Source organism: Rosa chinensis, chromosome 2 (genome assembly GCF_002994745.2).
Source record: "Rosa chinensis cultivar Old Blush chromosome 2, RchiOBHm-V2, whole genome shotgun sequence".
Taxonomy (NCBI): Eukaryota; Viridiplantae; Streptophyta; class Magnoliopsida; order Rosales; family Rosaceae; genus Rosa; species Rosa chinensis.
This window is the reverse complement of record NC_037089.1, coordinates 42964514-42975109: the sequence shown is the minus strand read 5'-3', so window position 1 is coordinate 42975109 and position 10596 is coordinate 42964514. Positions and strand designations below refer to the sequence as shown.

The 10596-nt window shown below is 32.3% G+C and overlaps 1 long non-coding RNA gene across 2 annotated transcripts; it reads left to right on the top strand.

The window, feature by feature from the left end:
* Nucleotides 1-6573: 6573 nt before the first annotated feature.
* On the top strand, nt 6574-8796 carry LOC112184515. Of its 2 annotated transcripts, XR_002930069.2 has the most exons (5): nt 6580-6594; nt 7261-7342; nt 7777-7832; nt 7953-8189; nt 8415-8796. It is a non-coding gene; the product is annotated as an uncharacterized LOC112184515 (long non-coding RNA). The 2 variants fall into 2 exon arrangements; XR_005807027.1 differs by lacking the exon at nt 7777-7832 and having other exon boundaries at nt 6574-6594.
* The last annotated feature ends 1800 nt before the right edge of the window (nt 8797-10596 follow it).

Below are 10596 nucleotides of genomic sequence, written 5' to 3'. Positions count from 1 at the left end.
TGGAGGGATTTCTTTTTTACTAGGGAATATTGTCCTAGGCGGATCAAGAGGTTTTCTATGAAGAAACTGATTTTGACATAAAAATGATTTTGTGTTGAACCTTTGGAAGATATGAACTCAGTTTTTGGAAGGAGATTTAGTTTTTCGTGTTTCAATTATTTCATTCTATAGTTGATTTATACATATGTTGACATAGTTGCGCTATTACATTGTGTTGTTCTGGATATTGTGCAAATTATTGTGTGTGTTTGAGTACAGTAATGGGACCAAAACCAATGTTTAGAAGAACAAAGAGGGATACAAGTGAACACGCAATTCAGCAAAGAAGAACTAAATCTAATTGTATTTTGTTCGGTGGACATCAATACGATGAGGCTAGATCAAAGAAATCGAAAACAAGTAGGTGTATTCTATGCATTCTGAAAGGTTAATGTATATAAACAGTGTTAGCAAAATTTGTTGTTTTTTTACAAATATGAACTAATTGATATTGTTTATCTTTTGTCATAGTGTCTGATGTCCAAATTGCTGAAAGATCAAATCAATCTGGGAATATTGATGGATTTGAGTACGATGATGAACGGTTTAGGAATCAGAACCAAAATAATTTCTGTATGGATGACAACAGACGCTCTCCTTCAACTGTGGTTGCACAAGGTGAGTTTTAGTTTATAAATGTTTAGAAAGTAATATTTGTTTTCATTCTTTATGGTCACAAAGCACTATTGAACTGGAAATTGAAGAATAATGTTTCACTTTTTCTTTAGTTGGATCTTTGTTTGAAAGTTTCATAAATCAATTTAATACTACTTTAACTTTCTGGAATGCTGATGACTATTAGAGTAAAACATGTTTTTTATGTGGCTAAAGAACAATTATCTGTTACAAGAATGACTACATTTAATCATGTGTGTTTTGCAGGGAATCAATGTAGTGCAATTAACTCGAGGAGGTGGAAAACATGTAGGTCTAATTTATATAAATGGCTTTCGCAAGAATTGTTTTTTATCTATTTCCAGACATGCACTAATTGATATTATTTGAATTATTTATAGTATCTCAACCAATAAGGACAAGAGAGAATCAGCTTGGGGAAATGAGCAATCAAAATGTTGACATAATGGAAGATCGTGATCAACAAGAGGTTGTTCAGGTCACAGGTATATCTATATCCATAGTGATTATGTAACTATTGTTTTAACAAATATTATAACTATTTTTTTTTCCACATTATATACAGATGAATATCAACATTCATACGGTCAAGCATCATATCAAAGAAGTAAACAAAGTTAGTACTTTCAAATTCTATGAACCTTTGTTAAAAAAAATTAATAATTGTGTATATTATTTGACAAAAAGTAAAACTGTGTTCGCAGGATCCGCTATTGCATATGAAGATTCAGGTGACAATGTTTATACATGTGATTATTGCGGTGCATGTTTTTGGTTTGATGAAGCTATTAAACAAACATCTACAAGAATATCACCTATCTACACAAATTGTTGCAAAAAAGGACAGATCAAACTTCCAGAGCCAAAACCAACTCCCGATTTTCTTAAAACACTATTGGATCCGAATAATGGTTCAGAAAGTAAAATTTTTAGAGAAAACATTAGAGTTTACAATTCAATGTTTTCTTTTACATCTATGGGAGCAACGATTGATCATCGAATAAATACTGGATCAGGTCCTTATGTTTTCAAAATCAGTGGTCAAGTCCATCATTTAATGGGTTCTATATTACCTTCTGAAGGTGAATCTCCTAAATATGCTCAATTATATATATATGATACAAAAAATGAGATTTCAAATCGTATTAGTGCTATTGATCATACTCACATTAATCAAAACATCAAACCATATATTGTTGAAGGACTTATTAAAATGTTTGACGAAATTAATGAATTAACAAAACAAATTCGAACAATAAGAGATAAATTCGAAAATCATTCTTTGCCTTTGTTTAATATGACCATACTTGATTGCTTACCAACTGATAACAAACAATATGAAAGACCGACATCTGATGAAATCAGCGGTCTAATTGTTGGTGATATTGGACAATATAATTCAAATAGAGATATAATTGTTGAATCAAATGATAGACGTTTACAACGAATTTCCAAAATACATCCAAAGTATATGTCACTGCAATATCCAATTCTTTTTCCATATGGTGAAGATGGATATAAATCTAATTTACTAATGCAAAAAACTTCTGCAAATTCTCAACAAAAAAGAGAGAGAATATCAATGCGGAGTTATATTACATATCAAATTCAAGATAGACGTAACATAGAAAATACTTTGTTACAAGGTGGCCGATTATTTCAACAATTTTTAGTTGATGCTTACGCAACTGTTGAGGAAGATCGTTTAGATTGGATAAGGAAAAATCAAAAAAATCTCCGAAGTGAAATTTATGAACAAATTTACACTGCATCTTCATCTGGAATTAATAAAGGTCATGACTTAGGACAAAAAGTTATTTTACCAAGTTCTCATACTGGAAGCCCTAGAAATATGATTAATAATTATCAAGACGCTATGGCAATTTGCAGACAATATGGTAATCCTGACTTATTTATAACCTTTACTTGCAATGTTAAGTGGCCAGAAATAGATAGATACATAAAAAATAATTCCAAGTGTAAAATTGAAGACAGGCCTGACATAATTTCAAGAATATTTAACATCAAATTACAAAATATGATTGCTTATATTAAATCTGGTGAACCTTTTGGACAAATTGATGCTGATGTTTGCACAATAGAATTTCAAAAAAGAGGACTTCCTCATGCTCACATGTTGTTTTGGTTGAAAAAAGATTACAAATGTTACACAGCCACAGATATTGATTCTATTATTTCAGCTGAATTACCAGATAAAAATATTAATCCAGAGCTTTTTAAAATTGTCAGCGAATTTATGATTCATGGACCTTGCGGACAGATCAATCCAAAATCTCCTTGCATGAAAAATGGAAAATGCTCTAAATTTTTTCCAAAACCATATAATGCAAAAACAATATTCGAAGCTAATTCACCGCCAACATATAAACGCACTAATGATCATACAAAATTTGTCAAAAAAAATGGTGTCCATATTGGTAACAATTTTGTCGTGCCCTATAATTCAAATTTATTATTAAGATACAACGCTCATATTAATGTTGAATCATGCTCTCAATCTATGTTGATTAAATATTTATTTAAATATATTAATAAAGGGCCAGACCGAGCTCGAATTTTGCTACAAGAAAATTTAAATGATGAAATTCAAACTTATCTTAATTGTCGTTATTTAACTCCTCATGAATCTATTTGGAGATTGTTTGAATATCTAATTCATTCTAGATATCCTGCTGTACAACGTTTAAAAATACATCTACCTTTGCAACAAAATATTATTTTTGATGAGTCTGAATCTCTTGAATCGGTGATAAGACGTAAAAGTACAGAAGACACTATGTTGACTGCATGGTTTCAGGCAAATAAAACTTATCCAGAAGCACGTGGATTAACTTATACAGAATTTCCAACTAAGTTTGTTTGGCATGATGACAAAAAATATTGGGCACCAAGAAAACGATATGAAATGATTGGACGAATAACAAACGTGCCTCCTACAGCAGGCGAATTATATTTTATGAGAATGTTATTAAATATACAAAAAGGTTGCCATGATTTCAATTCAATAAAAACTATCAATGGAATTATATACCCTTCCTATCAAGAAGCATGTCAAGCTTTAGGTTTATTAGGAGATGATAAAGAATGGATTGAAGCATTAACAAATTCTTCATACGTTGCAACAGCTTCTGAAATGCGTCAACTTTTTGTTACAATTATTTTATTTTGTGACGTTGCAAATCCTCAAATATTATTTGACTCATTCTGGTCAAACATGTGTGACGATATTTTGTATAAAGCTAGAGCTGAAATTCAAAATCGAAATCTAACTTTATCTGAATCAGAATTAAAAAATACATTATTGTTTGAACTAGAACAACTATTTAATATGTCATCGAGTTCATTAAAGGATCATCAATTGCCAATGCCTGATACAAATAAAATGTTGGAATTAAACAATAGATTATTAAGAGAAGAATTAGATTATAATTGTTCTGAATTAAAGCATCAACATGCAAATTTAGTTGCTCAACTAAATACATGTCAAAAATAGTTTACCATGAAGTCATTCAAGGAATTGAAGAAAAAACATGTAATACTTTTTTTGTTCATGGTCATGGTGGAACTGGTAAAACTTTTTTATGGCATACAATAATAAGTAAATTCCGATCCGAAGGAAAAATTGTTTTAGCTGTTGCTTCATCTGGAATTGCTTCAATATTACTTCCAAATGGTAGAACTGCTCATTCCAGATTTAAAATACCTCTTACGATAAATAATTTATCAATATGTCCGATTAAAAAGGGTACTCATCTTGCAAAATTAATTGATAAGACGGAATTAATTATTTGGGATGAGGCTCCAATGTGTCATAAACATTGTTTTGAATCATTGGATAAATCTTTACGTGATATTTTATCATATCCAAATAATATACAAAAAGATAAACCATTTGGTGGTAAACCAATTTTATTAGGTGGAGATTTTAGACAAATTTTACCAGTTATTGCAGGAGGAACTAAAGAACAAATAATTGAAGCATCATTAAATTACTCATATCTCTGGCAATCATTTAAAATATTTCATTTAAGAGAAAATATGAGATTATCAAAAAAAAATCTGAGTGATGAAGATAGAAAAAATATTTCAACTTTTGCAGATTGGCTATTATCAATCGGAGAAGGTAAAATACATTCAATTGACTATGAAAATGACACAGATACATCTTGGGTTGAAATTCCAAGTGATATACTTATTAGCACTTATATGGATCCGATAGAGGCCATTTTTCTCGCAACTTATTCAAATTTTCATGTTGATTACAATAAATTTGATTATTTAAGAGAACGTGCAATAATTACGCCACGAAATGCTACAGTAAGAGATATAAATGATTATGCTATAAATTTATTACCAGGTAATGTAACAACTTATTTAAGTTCAGACACTATTGTTCAAGACAACAATAGCGATGAAAACATTGATCTTTTATATCCTACAGAGTTTCTAAATAAACTTGAGTTTACTGGATTACCATCACATAAATTAACTTTAAAAGTTGGTATGCCTATTATGTTGTTACGAAATTTAAACCAGCGATCTGGATTGTGTAATGGTACAAGATTAATCATAACAGCATTATTTGATCGATTAATAGAAGCAAAAATATTGACAGGAATGAATATAAATCAAAAGTTTTTTATACCTAGAATTGTTCTTACAGCAACTGAAAACAAATGGCCATTCATTTTTAAAAGACGCCAATTTCCAATTAGACCATGTTATGCTATGACAATTAATAAAAGTCAAGGTCAATCGCTCAATCAAGTTGGTATATATTTACCTGAACCTGTTTTTACTCACGGACAATTGTACGTTGCAATTTCAAGAGTTACATCAAAAAATGGTTTGAAAATTCTGATAAATAATAGCGATAATATACCAAATAAATACACTAAAAATATAGTTTACAAAGATGTTTTACTAAATCTATGAATGAGAATATATTTTACACTACATGCAAATATAACCACACTGCAATTGATATTTAACAAAAACAGTATTTGGAGGTATGCTCTTTACAATTACAATCTTGCACTCATGTTATCAGAATTTATAGTTTGCCATTTTTCTCATATATAAACAAAACAGCTAATCTATTGTGTTCAGGAATCAGCAACAGTGAAACCTCAGTGAGAGCTCAACTTTTTGAAATCAATATCAACACAAGAGTTACAACATTTGCTAAAGAAAAGTTCTCCAGGTATCTTATTCAAGTTGTAAACGTTTAATTCACAGAGTTTATGTGTGATATTTCAAATACAATTTGGCATCTTGAATTGTGGGTTTGATGCAGTATTTCAGATTTTGATTGTAAATTGCTGGGGTAGGAAGAGTTTGGTCTACTTTTAAAGCAGAGTTTGAGGTTTGTTTTGAAAAAGGTTGCTGCTAGAATGTTGATCGAGTTTGAGAGCAAGCTTTCAATAGGTATGTGTTTGATTTAGGTTCTTTTTCAACTCTTGAAAATTGTGGTCGTAAGTGAATTTGTTGTAGTTGAATTTTGTATATTTTTATATCAATTAAAATATGAATGAAAGTGATTTAGGTTTAAGCTTTGGTTTGAATGAAAATGAAAATCATGATGGTTTTATTTTCAAAGTTGATTGAACAGGAAAATAGTCACTACCAATGGTAGACATTATTGAATTGTTATTGTCAATGATTGATTTAGTTTTGTCTATATTTGGAGTTCAGTTTTGATGGCTTTGTACGGCTCTTCGGTTGTTGGTTTGTAATATGAAATCACTACTCACTGAATCATTAAATGATACTTCTCTTTCTTTTGGTTTTGGTGATTTAGGTGTCAAGCTCTGGGTATGGCAATCTGAACTGTTCAAAGGTGCAATCATTTATCTTTGGGAATTCTATCTCAACCTGGTCGTCTTCTTTACAGTTGAGGTAATCGGCTCTCATTTTTTTAATCTTATTTAGTTTGTTTGTGGATTAAATTCCAGGCTACATTCTCCTTCCTTAATTTTGTTATCTTGCATACCAACTCCTTTGAACATCTAAAACATTGCTCATGATTGAAATTAGTTTCCTATTTTCTGTCCTGAGCTTCGTTTTTGTGTCTGTGTCTATAATTTACAATGTTGATCAATTTGAACTTTACTGCTAACATCATTGTTCATTAGTAGATTATTCTGTTTCAAATTTAATGTGGCTGTGAATATGAGAAGGTCAAAGTTCATTTGATGATGTTAAGGTGATGAAATTGACTTAGTTCTCATTTTGTGCTTGATTTGATATATACTCTTAGAGTTTAGATGGTAGGTAGAAGAGATGGAACTCATTATATTATCCCAACTATTGGGACATTCATGGTGTAAATCTTTATTTCTGGTCAAGGAGCGGGTAGCACTAGCAAGGAAGGCACAAAAAACATAGGCAAAGACGCATGTTTCTTCATATTACTCTCAAGTATATAATAGAACAACCATACCTTATATGTGAGTTCAGTTAGAAAGAAAAAAATTGATGCATTTGTACTACCCGCTGCAAAGCGCGTAATGAGAAAGCACATATATACCAAACGCCAGTTACTGTTTGCTTTGGGTTTTGCAGTTTTCAGTATTGTGGACTGGAGTATCTCCCTCTTTTCGCTTTGTTGATTGCATTTTGCCACATCCACCATTGACTTGATTAGGTATTACCTTTTGTTCTTATTCTATGTTCTTGATTAATTGCTATCTTCTTGATTTGCATATGAAACAAGGGATGCTTTTAGTTGTTTGAGTTCAAAACATTGGTGTTGGTGATTGGGTTTGGGGATTTACTTGATGTTCTGCAAATATTGAAACATTTGATAGCAGAAAAATTGCTCTTTTTTATTTATTTAGAAACTACTGTGGTGGATTTTAAGGCTATGTTACTGATCGAGTTCTAGAAGATGATATAATCAATTTTCAGTTGTGGTTAGGATTTTAGAAATTGGAATTTTGAGGTTTTATGTTCTTTCTGGTTTCCATGTCTACGGTTTGAAGTTTATAACAGTAATGCATATTTGTGAGAAGGAAATGATGAGTTATTGTTCTTGATATAAGAACTTGGTGGAATCAGATATGGGTGTTCATGTTTCAGGGATATTGTTTGTTGTGGAGTTTGCGATTTTAGTAATTGGTTGGAAGAGGTTGGAGGTCAGATTTTGATGTTTGAGCGATTTGAAAAATTTTGGTCTACAATTAATATGGTTTCAATTTTTTTGGGTGATTTGTTTGTTTTGGGGTGCTGATGATTATTTTGTTTTGATTTTGTAGATTCTATGCAAAGGAGACTCTCAATTGTTTTTCTGTCATTGTTTTTCAAATCAAGGTGAATCCAAACTGTGAACTGATTGTCAGCAACATCTTTCCGGCTACACAACTTTCCCTGCCATCAATAGAAGAAGAACCAGGAACTGCAACACCAGATTGTCCCCTTGCCCAAAAAAAAATATCAATTGAAGCAAGCAAAAGGACACTGTTCAATTCTAACCCAGAAAAGAAAATCAGGAGGTAAATATATTTTTTACTCACGTATAAAGCAGATGACTTATAGCCTTACAATCATGCTTCATTGATCATACTCACAAGTTAACCATATTCAGTTTGGTGTTTACAATTCTTTTTTCTATTTTCATCAGTTACAAATCAGTACATTACTGCTAAATTAATGTAGTATTTACATCTAATACTTTTAATTACATAATACTTACATAATACTTTTGTTTAAACTGATAGGGAAGCAGAACAAGGAAGCACCACTTCATCATCACTGACAAAAGAAAAACATGAGAATGAAAACAAGGAATAAACATGCACCCCTCTTTTGTACAAATGTAACTAACAAGTAGCAGCTGCATTGCCTACAATTTTTGGGTTAACTGTAGTCAACTAATCAACTGAAACATTTTGTACAGTGGAACAACCATTTTTTGTAAACCAACTTAAGTTGATTCAGCAGCTATAACTGAAGCAATGTTATGTTTTGAAGATACAATGCAGCTGCTGTGCTTAACAGTATTTATCACTTACTGTTGCTAGGTTAATCAATGACAAATTTGTTGAACTAGCATTTTTGTATTAGGTATAATTCAATGTAAACAATGTAAAAGTACTTATATATCAAATCAATCCCGCAGCAAAGCGCGGGCAGCATTTCTAGTATATATATATGCCTGCACATGTGTGAACTGTGAAGGGAGATAACAGAGAGTGAGTGAGCACGTGGTCTAGAGGGCAATGGAATAGGAACCATGATGATTAATCAATGATTTGTTTAATTGATGGCACGACTCACGTGCCGCATCAGCTACATGTTTATATATATATATATATATATATATATATATATATATATATATACAGACCATTGATTAATTGATGGCATGACTCACGTGCCGTATCAGCCACATGTTTCGATATATATATATATATATATATATATATATATATATTCTTCTTTCTTCCATTTTCTTCAAAGCTCTCTCTCTAAACATTTTCATTTTTGATCGAGCTCCCAACATCCTATTTCTTGTCGACATTGATCATGGTTTATATTCTGATAAATTCGTCTCATTTTCGAAAACTCCGATTTGCTCCATTTTTGTACTATTTTCTCTCGTTTCAGTAACTCTGCTTATTTCCTACACAATAAATAAAAATAAATTAATTACATAATAATTGACTCGAGGATTAGCTTAATTCTAGTATTTTAGATATAATTACATGTATAAAAATGAGTGTAATCACCCTTCTACCTTATTTTACCAAAAAAAGGGAAAAAATAGCTAGAAATTCACTAAATATTCCTCTGATACAACACCACACTAAATCAAAATCCAACACACAAAACCAAGCAAACCAATCCAAAACACCCGAAAATTCAAAAACACATACACACCATTATAAACAAGAACATTCTTATTCAAACCTATCAATGGCTGAACTACTGGGTTCACTCCCCTGGCCCATCAGGTCAATACCCTCCATAGTACTATCCATAAAGTCGTCGTCAATGGCAGCGGTGGCTGCGGTGCTATTTAAGGGCAAGAAGTGCTTCTGCTCGGAAGAGAGGCTGGTTTTCTCAATGGAGGCGAGGCGGGCGGTGGGGGAGAGGTCGCCGGGGGGAGAGGAGGAAGGGCCGGTGAGGCATTGGACGAGGGACATGAACTCGTTAACGGAGTCGTGAATCACTTTGGGCGAGACAGTGTAGATGACCACCGGCTCTTGGTGTTGCTGCGGCGGCTGGAACTGTTGTTTAGGTAGGTTTTGGAAGAGGTGGGGGTGGGGGTGGGGAGGCAGCTTCTTGATTTTGACGGAGTCTTTGCTAACTTTGAGAGGGGCAGGGCGAATCTACGCCGGCTGGAGGTGGAGAGAGAGAGAGAGAGAGAGAGAGAGAGAGAGTTTCAAATCAGGAGGAGAGAGAGAGAGAGGTTGATGTTGATGACGTCATTGTAATTCTTTAATTAGTTTGAGGGCAAAATGGTCATTTTCTATTAATTTTGGTAGGTGGGAACAAAAATCTCTTGTTGGGGTAAGTGAGATAATTTTCCCTCATTTTGGGGCTTTGGGTCAAAGACCCTAATTTATAACTCCGCCACTTATTGGGGGCAGTAGGGGACCATGGCTAGAACTATTTTTTGATGCATTCCCACACGTGGAATGTACTGTTTTTGATCTCCCACATGTTGCTGACATGCATGTAACTAACAACTTGAAATATGCAAGTTTGGATTTAAGGTCTCTAATTGAGGTTTATCCTTAATAAGATAGCTCATGCTCTTTTTGCAGTATTGTATTTTCTAGGTCTGGTGGCAGCATTAAAGATTAAAAAATTATTAAACAATTTGTTTTTATTTTATTTTATTTTATTCTTTTAAATCTTAAATAAAGTAATATGGTAAATTTGGTCACCATTACA